Source organism: Sturnira hondurensis, unplaced genomic scaffold (assembly GCF_014824575.4).
Source record: "Sturnira hondurensis isolate 20B ecotype Veracruz unplaced genomic scaffold, ASM1482457v3 Scaffold0016284, whole genome shotgun sequence".
Taxonomy (NCBI): domain Eukaryota; kingdom Metazoa; phylum Chordata; class Mammalia; order Chiroptera; family Phyllostomidae; genus Sturnira; species Sturnira hondurensis.
Genome location: NW_028088915.1, coordinates 5,307,996 through 5,321,318, shown reverse-complemented (window position 1 = coordinate 5,321,318; position 13,323 = coordinate 5,307,996). Strand labels below are relative to the sequence as shown.

General features: G+C 42.5%; 1 protein-coding gene across 9 annotated transcripts in view; it reads right to left on the bottom strand.

Moving 5' to 3' along the window:
* Nucleotides 1-13,323, bottom strand: part of SFMBT2 (Scm like with four mbt domains 2) — a 213,687-nt gene that overhangs the window by 21,616 nt on the left and 178,748 nt on the right. The gene's annotated exons all lie outside the window — the stretch shown is intronic.

Below are 13,323 nucleotides of genomic sequence, written 5' to 3'. Positions count from 1 at the left end.
AAAATAACTTTCCTTAGAAGCTCCTTGACTTTCTTATTACTGCTTCCTTTTTAGAACCGAATAGCTCGTGAAAATGATGCATACTTTCAAATTATTCATCTTCATTTCAATTCTCAACACATCCAAATCCAGTTTCCTCTCCAGCTGCCACACAAAGACGCTGTGGGGAAGGGCACCACGGACCTAAGATCAAACCCAGGGAGCACTCATCTTCCCGGCCTCTGAGGGAGCGATCTGAGTGTGCTCCGCTGCGGCATCCGGCGGAGCTCCTCTGCTCTCCCACCTCTGCTCCACCAGGTACAAGAGTTCGTTCAGAAAATGGCGAGGGGAACAGGGTTTGGGGAAGAGGATAGGAACAATCACAGGGAGGAAGAGACAAAGAGGAGAAAAGAATGCAAGTGCTGCTATCGGGGTGAGGAGTACACACTGTAATAGCATACGATGCACAGGAGCTACCCCATGAGTGTCAACACTCGAAGTGTATTGTAAATCAATGGGAATTTTTTTTCTGTTCAGTTCATGAAATCATGTTATTCTATAATTTCCTGCCCTTGTGAAAACTTCTCTTCCCAAAAGTAGTTTAGATAATTTCCAACCTCAACTGCGTCCTAATTTAATGCAAAGTCAATAGATTCCCAACTTTAAAGGTTTATAGTGTGTTGAATTCTAGTGACCAGGGGGAGAGGCCTCTCTGGGCAGACTCTTAGGGACAAACTGGCCCACAAGGATACATGAAGGAGAATATTCATTCTCTTGAAGGGTAAGAAAAAGACTATGGATGAAAAGGAGCCTTCCTGCATGAGTTCACTGTTCCAACAGACCTTGCTTTGCAGTCTGTCCAAGGGCCATGGTTATAATAATTGGCTTTTTACAAAAACCAGGACCATCAAAAGCCCTCGTGGCCTAAAAGATTTCTTCTTTTCAACTTCAAAAACAGATGGTGTGGAGCTAATTTTATGAAGACTTTTTAAAAAAGTAAAATGGTTAAATTTTTTTTTTACTTAGCACTTTATCAATAGGGTTTTGTTCATGAATGAGATCTTATGTGGAAAATTTCAAAAGGAATAAAATGAGGAAAGATTCAGACTTCAGTATCTGGCCTTGTCAGTATGACAGGAGGCCCAGTGAATCTCAGAGCAAGACAAGCCCAGTTTTTAAGTGTTGGAACCAAAGTTCAATGGAGAATGTTCATTAAGACCTCCCTCCTCGGCTGAAGGAGTTTGGGGTTTGGATTCTTTTCCCAGAATTCTATCAGGCCTGGCCTTCTTTTCCCAGAATTCTATCAGGCCTGGTCTCCATACCAGAAGTGTATACTGTGTCAACCATGATCAAGTGTCATCAATAACTGGAAATCGGGAAGATGTGCTTGTATGAGAAGACAGGAACCACGGCAGTGTTCTCTTTAGTACAGACATAACCTTCTAATGAAGCCAGAGAAAAGCAGGAGATGCTTTGAAAAGAAGACAAGGCATGTAACTTTTTCAAGTTATTTACCCTTGAAAGGGGGTGTTTTCATTTTGTTTCCATGGCATCTAATGCACTCAATGAAAGATGATCTATGATAAGCATTCATCTCTCCTTTTGTTATTAGTTGCAAACACTTTAATAAATAAACAGTAATAATCGGGCACTTGACCAGGTGGAGAACTCTATTGCTTTGGCCCAAACTGACCTCTACCTTTATCTAGATTCTTAACACAAGGCTGACCTCCCCTGGGCAATGCCCTGGAGAAAAGGTGCTCCCTCCTCCCACTATGTCCCTGGGAGGGAGGCCCCCTTCTCTCCCCAACACAGGAGGCTATAATTTCCAGGAATTTTCTACCTCCCCATGGAAGACCAATAGGTCTTCCTATCATGAATCTGTATGATAGGATGGAGCATCCCATCATGCTCTGTATCTTCAATCACCTCAGTCACCAGAAACCCAACACTTCTAGAATATTCTGTCTACCCAGAAAACGATTCCCATTTGGCTCTGCATCTTCCCCTAGTCTGATCCAATCTCAAGCCCTTCCCTGCTCCCTAAACCCACCCATTATGCTCTCTGAAGTCATTGTCCATCATCAGTAAAATAGCCATACACTGGAACTCTTTTCAGAACATTCTTTTTTACTTGCAGTTTTCTCTTCCCCACAAATTGAATGGTGCCCCTCATCCCCACCGAATCATGTGTGAGACCACTAACTCCCCATGTGATGGTATTAGGAGATGGGGCCTTTAGGGGATGATTAGGGTTAGATGGGGTCACAGGAGGCAGACTCATGATGGGATTACTTACTCTCAGGAGAAGAGACCAGACAGCTTGCTCTCCCTTGCTCTCTGTATGTGAGGACACGGCAAGGCAGCAGCTGTGTGCGAACCCAGGAAGAGGGCTCGACCCAGAACCCATGCATGCTGAGATGTCAGCCGTCCATCTTACAGAACTAGGACAAGTAAATTCTGCTGCCTGAGCCACCCTGCCTGTGGTATCTCGTCAGCAGCAAGAGCCAGCTGACACCTTTCCTCCCCTGTGCCACCACTTACCATGCTCTCTACTGGACCACTGCTCTTAGTGCACAGACTGTGGTAATGCTGCCTCTCTCAACATACAAAAACAATGACTTTCCCCCTTCATCTCTCATCTTCCTGCAGCCACCTCATTTCTCTTTTACAGTAAAATCCTTAAGAATTGTTCACACCCATCGCCTCCTTGTTCCCTCTTTCAGCTCTCTGGAACCCAATCCAACAAGGCTTCCAAGTCCACAACTTCCCCAAACTGGCCTCCTTAAGATCACCTGTGATGCCAGAAATAAGCAAAGAATGGATAATTTTCAATCCGGTTCTTATTCTACTTTGTCACCAATGGGGTCACATCTACCACTCCCTCCTTTGAGACCTACAGACACTTTTTATCCTCACAGCCACAACTCCAGTCTCTCCTAAGTCTCCTCCATCATGGTGTGCTATCCTGGAATCCTTCTGTGTCCTCAACCTCCAACTTTAAATGACAGTGAGCCTCAGGACTGTTATCTCCCATCTCAATTCATTCCACAGTGCATCTGGCTTTACGCACTACCCACAAACTAGCAGACTTACAGTTAGCAAATCTACACTTCCATCCTAGACCTTTCCTTGAACTCCTATGTCCCTTTCCACTTGGATGTTGACCGGGCAAACCTAGCCTGTCCAAACCAGGCTACAGGCTCCCTCTTCTAACTGTCATGGCCAGACTTTGGCGGCCTCCATTAATTCTGTTACTCTGTGGTTCATATCCAGTTTACCAGGAAACTCTCCCTGTATCTAAAACATATTGGTTTATATGTTCATGGTCCATTTCCATTAGAATACAAGCAACAAGAAATCAGGGACTTAGTTTTATTTGGTGCTATATTCACAGTAGCTGGAACTATACCTGCAATGGCAGGTGCTCAATAAATACATAATTTTTATTTTGTTTAATGAATGTCAATATGGACACTGAAATTAGATCAAATTATTCCATATATCTGAAAATTAATTAGTGGAAGACATCCAAGATGGCAGAGGAATGAGTGAAATCTACATTAACCTCCTCCCAGGACCAATCTGGAATACAACTAAACTGTAGAGAAAGCACCTTGAATAACCAACTGAACACTAGCTGGAAAACAGCCTTAGGACCACAGACAGAAAGAAGAAGACACTTCAGCACAACATGACTGGTAGGGAGTGTGAAGGAGACTTGAGAGAACTGGCTGGGCTTGTATGGGTGGCAGCTGAAGTTCCAGAGGGATATTTCAGCAGCCAGGGGTTTCCCCTGAGAAGTGTGGGGTTTAAACCCCAAGCTGGGCTACCCAGCTTATAGCACAAGAGCAGGAAAGGAACCCAGATAACAATCTTCTGTGAAGAGCAGCAGGGGTTCTATTGCCCAGGAAGAGGAGACTGGAGATTCAGAGAGCTTTTTAAAGGGCCAAAGCACAAAATTTTGTTTGTAGCTACTCACCCTGGGTGCTGGCAAAGGGAGGGCAGAGTGGACTAGAGACCCTTGAGGACAGTCTGAGGTTGGTGGCTCTGGAGACAGAACTGAGGGAAGAGCCACCAATTCCATGTGCTGAGACATTCCCCATACTGCGTGATCCATCTTTCTCAGGCAGAGCACTCCTCTCTGAATGGCCTCACCCTGAGGAGATGCATTAGCCCTACCTTCTGGACCATCCTGTGGTACTTACGCCTGACTGCTGATGATGGATTGCTTAAATTAACAATTGATCTGACTGGTGCTTCATTAGTTTAACATCTAAGGTGGAAAATACAAAGAAGCAGCCAAAATGGCAAGACAAAGAAATAAAACCTAAATGAAAGAACAAGAGAATTTCCCAGAACTAGATGAATGGAAGGAGGCAATTTATCAGACAGAAATTTTAGAGTAATGATTATAACAATACTGAACAGCACGAAAAAGACATAGGAACCATAAAAAAGGATCAGTCACAAATAAAGAATGTAATATCTGATATAAAAAATGCCCTAGAGGGACTAAACAGTAGGTTAGATGAAGCAGAGGACTGAATCAGTGTTTTGGAAGACAAAATAGAAAAAAACAACCAGGCAGAGCAGCAAAAAGAAAAAAAGACTTTTAAAAAATGAGGAGAACTTAAGGAACACCTTGGACAACATGAAGTGTAAGAATAACTGCATTGTGGGAATACCAGAAAAGAGAGTGAGCTAGGGATTGAGGAACTATGTGAAGAAATAATAACTGAAAACTTCCCTAATCTGGAGAAGGAAAAAGTCATACAAGTCCAAGAAGTTCAGAGAGTCCCAAACAAGTTGGACCCAAAGAGGCCTACACCAAGACACATCATCATTAAAATGAAAAGGCTTAAAGATAAGGAGAGAATCCTAACAGCTATAAGAGAAAAGCAGGTAGTTACCTACAAGGCAGCACCAATTAGACTATCATCTGATTTCTCAACAGAAACATTTCAGGCCAGAAGGGAGTGACATGAAATATTTAAGGTAATGAAAAGCAAGGACTTATAGCCAAAACTTCTTTACCCAACAAGGCCATTATTTAAAATCAAAGGAGAAAACAAGGAACTTCCCAGACAAGGAAAGCTAAAGGAGTTTATTTATGATAAAAACTCTCAGCAAAGTGGGTATACAAAAAACATGCCTAAACATAATAAAGGCTGTATATGACAAACGCACTGCCAGCATCATACTCAATGGGCAAAAATGACAAGAGTTCACCTTAAGATTGAGAACAAGACGGGGATGTCCATTTCACCTCTCTTATTCAACATGGTACTGGAAGTCCAAGCCACAGCAATCAGGCAAGAAGAAGAAATAAAGGCATCCAAATTGGGGAAAAAAGAAGTAAAACTGTCTTTATTTGCAGATATGATATTGTACATGGAGAATCCCAAAGACTTCACCAAGAAACTACTAGAACTGATAAATGAATTCAGCAAAGTAGCAGGATGCAAAATCAATATTCATAAATCAGTTGCATTTTATATGCCAATAATGAATTAACAAAAAGGGAAATAAACAAAACAATCCCATTCATAATAGCTTCAAAACGATAAAATACCTAGGAATAAACCTAACCAAAGATGTAAAAGACCTGTACTCAGAAAATTATAGGACACAAAGAAAGAAACTGAAGATACAAATAAGTGGAAGCACATACTATGTTCATAGATAGGACAGATTAACATCATTAAAATATCCATACTATCCAAAGCAATCTGTAGATTCAATGCAATTCCTATCAATCTTCCAATGACTTATTTCACAGAACTAGAACAAATATTTAAAAAATGTATATGGAACCACAGAAAGCCCCACATGGCTACAGTGATCCTGAAAAAGAAGAAAAAAGTTGGAAGACTCATACTACCTAATATCAAACTATACTACAAGGCCGTAGCAATCAAAACAGCCTGGTACTGGCATAAAACCACACATGCAGATCAATGGAACAAAATACAAAGTCCAAAAATAAACCCACTCCTTTATACTCAATTAATATTTGACAGAGGAAGCAAGCACATACAATAGGCTAAAGATAGTTTATTCAATAAATGGTGTTGGGAAAACTCGACATATATGTGCAGAAAAATGAAACTAGACTGCCTTCTTATACCACACACAAAAATAAATTCAAAATGGATCAAAATCTTAAATGTTAGACTCAAAACCATAAAAATCCTAGAAGAAAACATAGGCAGCAAAATCTTGAACACTGCTCATAGAAATTTTTATCAGATATATTTCCCCAGGCAAGGGAAACAAAAAAAATAAATAAACAAATGGGAATTCATCAAACTAAAACGTTTTTGCACAGCAAAGGAAATCATCAACAAGATAAATAAAGACAATCCACAAAATGGGAAAACATATTGGCTAATACATCTGATAAGGTGTTAAGATCCAAAAATTATAAAGTACTTACAAAACCCAATGCCAAAAAAACAAACAAACAAACAAGCCAATTAAATAATGGGCAAAGGACCTAAATATACACTTCCTCCAAAGAGGACATACAGATGGCCAATAGACATATGAAAAGATGCTCAGTGTCTCAAATCACCAGAGAAATGAAAATAAAAAAATAATGAGATACCATCTCACACCTACCAGATGACTATCATCAATAAATCAATAAACAACAAGTGCTGGCGAGGATGTAGAGAAAGGGGAACCCTTTTGCACTGTTGGTGGGAATGCAGACTGGTACAGCCACTATGAAAAGCAGTAGCGAGTTACCTCAAGAAATTAAAAATAGATGTGCCTTTAGATCCAATGATCCCACTTCTGAGAATATATCTGAAGGAACCCAAAACACTAATTCAAAAGAACAAAAGCATCCCAGTATTCACTGCAGCTTTATTTATAATTGTCAAGTTACAGAAGCAGCCCAAGTGTCTACCAATAGATGAGTGGATAAAACAACTATGGGACATTTACACAATGGAATTCTACTTGGCCGTGAAAAAGAACAATTTACCCTTTGCCATACTGTGGATGGACCTGGAGAACATTATGGTAAGTGAAATAAGTCAGTCAGAGAAAGACAAATAGCATATGATTTCACTCACATGTGGAACCTAATGAACAAACTGAACTAACAAGCAAAACAGAGACAGACTCATAGATGGAGAGCAGATGACAGGTAGTGGGAAGGGAGGGATTGAGGGAAAAGGGAAGACTCACGGACACTGACAAAAGTAAGATAATTGTGGGGAGAGGGGGTTATAAGAGGACTAAATGGTAATGGAAAAATATAATAAAGATTATATATTTAAAAAAAGATTTAATCTTAAAAGCATCAAGAGAAAAACAGATAATTACCTACAAAGAAGTTTCCATAAGACTGTCAGCTGATTATTCAAAAGAAACTTTGCAGGCTTGGAGGGATTTGCAAGAAGTATATAAAGTGGTGAAAAGCACGATTACTCTATACAGCAACACCAACATCTAAAGTGGTACTGCAGATAAAGCTTCCCCAGACAAGGTAAAGCTATACAGGAGTTCATCATCACCAAACCATTATTATAGGAAATGTTAATGGGAACTATATAAGAAAAAGAAGCTCAAAACTATGAACATTAAAATGACAACAAATTACACCTATCAACAACTGAATCTAAAAAACAAATTAAGCAAACAAGCAGAACAGGAATAGAATTACAGGCATGGAGAAGGGGGAGAATGGGGAGGAAAGGTGAGTGATTAAGTACAAATTGGTCATTACAAAATAGGTGGGGGATGTTAAGAACCGTATAAGAAACGGACAAACCAAAGAACTTACATGCACAACCCACTGCCATGAACTAAGGAGGCAGGAGTGCTGGGGGGAATGTGGGTGCTGGGTGGAGGGGGCAAAGGGGGGACATTGGGAAAACTGCAACAGCATAATCAATAAAATATATATTTTTAAAACTTTAATTTAGCCCTGGCCGGTGTAGCTCAGTGGATTGAGTGTGGGCTTGCGAACCAAAGGATCGCGGTTCGATTCCCAGTCAGGGCACAGGCCTGGGTTGCAGGCCAGTTCCCGGCAGGGGGTACATGAGAGGCAACCATACTTGATATTTCTCTCGCTCTCTCCTTCCTTTCCCCTCTAAAGATAAATAAAATCTATTAAAAATATTTTTAAAATACTTTAATTTATTCCAACAATTTATTTGATCCCACATAATTAATCTGAATGGAGGCCTAGGAGATAGCATTTGCTATTGACTTTTCCTCTGCTACAAAATCTTACCCTATGGTATGATGAGAAAGTCAACAAAAGTAGCTTATCTTCTTTACAAAGCATAAAGATCTAACAACTGAAAATATTTGCACACTTGCTTTGCCAGCCTCCCCAGACACCGTGTAGTATCCTGTTGGTTTCTGCATCACAGACCACGTGTGTGTGTTCGAGTTTATATCCGTCCATGAGCTGGCACACTGTTCTTAATAGGTTAGTGTTCAGCATCAGCTTAAAACAGCAGCAACAAAAACATCTTCAATTCTGTTGACTGACTTAACTGGGTTTCACCCAGGCAAGACTTTTCCTGCCTCCTTAGTTCATGTCAATGGGTTGTGCATGTAAGTCCATTATTACCTGAAAGTGTAAGTCCTTGCTTTGAGGCAGTATTTCCTGTGGCAATATTTCCACCACCTTCTCTTAATTATACTAATAAACCCATGGATGCTTTGAAAAATGAAAGCTATCCTCAGTTTCAGTATCATTTATATATAGTTAAGGCAGCTTTGGATTTCTAACTTTCTGGGTTCCCACATGAAGGCTTTCTCATTTTTAAAAGCTGTGACAGGTAGCCCAGAACAAACATGGATACATTCAAAAGGTCACGGAGAAATTCAAAAAGTCATCGTAAACTCCCAAACAGGGGACCTAAACACTGTGATCAAAACCAACAAACTGAAGGAAATAGCTTAATGGGTCAACCACGGGGCAGAAATGCGAACTACAGGCAATAACCGAAACCAAATCCCAAACAGCCAGGGGGGTTGGGGAGGTAGTAGTCACTGTCCCTCTCTGGGCCACCACATCACTCTTTGCAGTCTGCTGTCTCTGGCTGAGGGCAGGGGAGGGGAGGGGAGGGGAGGGCAATGACTTCCAAGGGCTCTGAGGCTCAGAAGGCAAACTGGGCTCCAGCCTTGTGGGGCCTTAGGGTTTCTTTGGAACCTCCTGCTGCAACAACCCACCTCACCTGTCAGTAGAACAGAGCAGAGTGGGTGCAGGGCCCTGGACCCCAAGTAATAGCATGTCTGCACACTCGCTTTCTGCTTCAGACTCGATGCTCAGTATTCCAACCTTCTGATACAATGTTTGAAATCATGCCTCACCTGAATGGCTTCTATTTGTCACACTTCATGGAAGAATCCCTAAGTCAGGCATTACCAGATGCTTGTGTTAGGCAGAGTTCCTCCCTTTCTATTGGCCAGTAAAAAAAGGGTTGTGATGCAGGGTCTGGAGCCATACAGAGCACATGAAGCCAGTGAAAGAGGGACTGGAAGTGAGAGCTCTGTAAGAGTCATCTTTCATACTTTCTGCTACTGTCAAAGTGACAAACAGCATGGGGTTCCAGATTTAAAACCCACCGCATCCAGTGCCCCCACTGACCGCAGATAACACAGAACTGGGATGTTACTCTAACACAACCTGCCACGATAATTGCACTTGTGTGGGCTTGTTACGCTGAGGCAGACCCAGAGTCTAAGAAGAGAAGACAAGACAAGACTCCCTCCTGCCTGCAGGGGTTCTGTCAACCCCTAGGGCCCTCGTCTCTCGCTCACCACAACGCCCCCAGCTTCCAGCACAGTGCCCACCTGGCACATGGTTATGACTCATGAACCGTTCAGGGCCCAAAGGAATGAATGGATGGATGACGTCTTATGCACTGCTGTGTACCCAGAGCTAGAAGGGTACGTGAGGTGGCAGATGCTCGGTAAACATATCCTGAATGTTGAATCACCAAACACCCTGGTATTCAAAAGACCCTACAAAGATTGTGAATAGATGAAAATAAGTATACATGGACTACAGTTGCCCCATGCACTCCCCACATCATTACTTCTGCACTTTCTAAAGCCCCAGAAGCAGATTGAAGGGGATAAAAATTTTGTTGGAGGTGAACACTCCAGTCTCCTCTGGTTCACACACACCTTGGTGGCAACCCCAGACTCCATATCCTCAGACCTGTGTGCATGGCTCTAATCATTTCTGCAGTCACTTTCTGCTGAGTTAAACTTATTAGAACCTATTCATTTAATAAAAGAGTACCAAAGTGATTCTTTAAGATATGAAAGATAGCTAGGATAAATGATACAGAGATGATGAATGAATGGATGGTAAAAAGATAGATGACAGGTAGGTAGGTAGGTGGGTGGGGTGCGGTGGGGTGGGGCTGTGTGGGTGCATTTGTATTTTATTTTAACCATCAGTAACAACATTTCTGCCTTGGCAAGCGGGAGTTCTATCTAGTCTTACTTATTTTATCTCATTGCTCTACTGTATCATATGCAGACTGATCCCGAAGTTGGCTTGAGTGCACAGGTCTCAGATCAGTGTCTCGGGCACTCTCAGCTAAGTACACAGAGAGTTCTGTTGGAGGAAAGAGTAAGGCAGAGAAGCTTAGCACTTCAGATAGCTTCCAGAGTGTTCGGGATTCATGTTGCTTTCTCCGAAGGCTTCCATGAAGCATCAGACAGAAGAAAAAAGGGAGCAGAACATTAGTTGCTACGGTTTTACCTTTTCATAGGAAATACACAACTGTCGATTTTCCCTGTATAAAAGTTCATCCCTTAAACAACCGATCCATGATGCCAAACAGCAGCAGGTAAAACACGGGTCATTTCGGCTGCTGAGCCAGCACACTCCACAGCAACTAGCAGCTTCACACACCAAAGGTTGACAGGCACGATGTGGACAAGGACTCTTAGAGACTTCCCCCTGCCCCCGGAAATGACAAGTTTCTCTTTGTTACTTAAAACAGAGGTTACATATTGGCAAATGAACCAAATAATGCTTAAGAAACACCAGGGATGCTCTCCCATCTCTGCAACGCACCAGGTACTTTTAACCTGGTGTGCTGCCTCTACAGCCACGGCCTGTAGCGTCTCAATAAAGCAGGGACGCCACCATTCTTCCTGAGCTCGTGTTTTCATGAGTCATTTCTGCTCATAGGACTTGGTCAGTGTCTCCCATTTCATCATGTGCCTATCAGAAGGTGGACTTTTCATGGCAGCACACAATATTATGAGTACATGTGTCATTAGATACTCCACTCCTTCTTTTTCTATTGTACTCAGGCTGGCTTGTTCATTTAACATCTCTTTCACACAATAAGCACACAACGCCTATCTGCTCTACTTCACTGTATGTAAATAAGTATCACAGATCTGGTGATTAAGGAAACTGTACATAAAGCATAAAGCACAAATTTCCAAGCACCTTTGTGAACAGCCAAGAAGAACGATGCAAACAGTTTCTGAGGTGTGGCAGGCTTGTGATACCAAAACCTCATGCGTTTGCTGAGGGCCCATGGAGATAGGCAGTCTGTACATATTTGGGAGACACTGGCATTCCTGGGAGAGGCCTGTGTGTGGAAGTATTGGGGATAGAAAAGGACAGTCCTGGTTGACAGTGATCACAGTGAGCACATGGGTTTGGGCAACGATAACCACCACCACTTACTGCCTGCACTTACAGGTCCTACCCTCCGTGCAACAGGGTCCCCAGGTCCCAAAACAATGTCCCAGACACCAAGGGAGCATCAGCAGGCTGACAACTCCCGCCCCTCCTTGACCCCAGGCTGCCTGCTCTGAGTTGCCATATGAGGGATGACTGGACTTGACCGGGAGGCCTCCCAGCTCTGGCTCCAGCTCCTCAGAGGTCGCCTGCCTCCCGTGGCTGGAGCCGTGTTGGGACCGAGGCCCGTCACAGCTCTTAGCCCCTCAAAACCTCACTCAAGTCTAATGCTCAGCACGCTCACTGACCAGAAAGCGAATAAGCACACACATTAATAATCACTTTTGCCAAAAAACATAATAATCACTTTTGCCAGAAACTGTTCTCTGGAACACCACTGCCCTCTCGGAGCTCAGGACCCCTCTTCTCAGCCTGCACTAAGCTCCCCACAGGCTGGCTCTGCACCCAAACCCACAGACGTTATCTGTTTCTAGCAGACTGGACGGAGTTTACATTTTCCAAAGACATAAAAACCTGTAACTGCAAACACTCTGTCTTTGCTCCAATTACCTCATTCTCTTGAAGCAAAACGAAATTTAAAACCATACAGAGGTTCTGGTGCTGAAGGGAGAGCATTAGCATAAATATTGGCTTGGCGGAACTTACATTTTTCTTGCACTCTCAGAACTGAAGTGCTTGCTTTTTTTTTTCCTTCCTGCCTCATGCATTTTCTGAACATCAGCAAAAAAACTAGTTTTGTCATCAGAAAATTGCTCTGGTTTGGCTTTTAAATCTGGCTGCGTGCACCTATTGGAGAACTGATCAGGGATAACTACTTTTGACTAAAAAAATCACGTAGTAAAAAACCAACTCTAAAGAGAGTTGGAAACTAAGGTCATCCATCGTGTCTGTTAACAGAGCAGGCAGGTGATATGGGATATGCAATGTAAAAGAGTCTTGCAGGCAGCTTCAAAGAATCTGTCAGTTCACCGTATTTTTATCAGCTTCTATGTTCTGTTCTGATCACTTAACAGCAAAAACAGGCACAAATTCAGGTAGACAACATCACCGTAGCAAAAATGCCCTCAGTCTGAAAGCATTGGAAGACTGAAAAGTCACTCTCAGTCTAGGGGTCTTAATTTATATTGTGACAGAAATTCTTAGAGGTAATCCTGGTTTGAGTTCTTTGATTGAGTTTAACATCTGTAGGGATCTATGTCTGTGGCAGTTTATAGAGACAGAATTAACCACTGGCCCGACCACATCATGGCATCCTTTCAGAGGTATCCCTGATGGATGGGATTTTTTTTCTAAATATAAGTCTTTTATATCTACACATCATCCCCAGTCTAAGGATTCTATTCTCCAGCCATACATGACCAACTTCTCCCAGATACTAGCTTGAACTTCCATTGGTGTGGTCTTATCCATGCTGTGGTTCAAGGTCCTATACTCGTTTTGCCTAAGCCAGAGCAAGTGTCACTTGCCACATATTTGTCACTTCCTCCCCTGAGCTCCCACAGCCTTGTGCTCCTGTGTCTACTGTGTATTCACCCTAATGTACATCAAGCTCAGAATCAAGCCATGTGCCCACCAGGAACACGAAACCCAAACAAGCGGAGTTTTTTAACTACTGCAGCACGCAGTGCCAAGCTCCT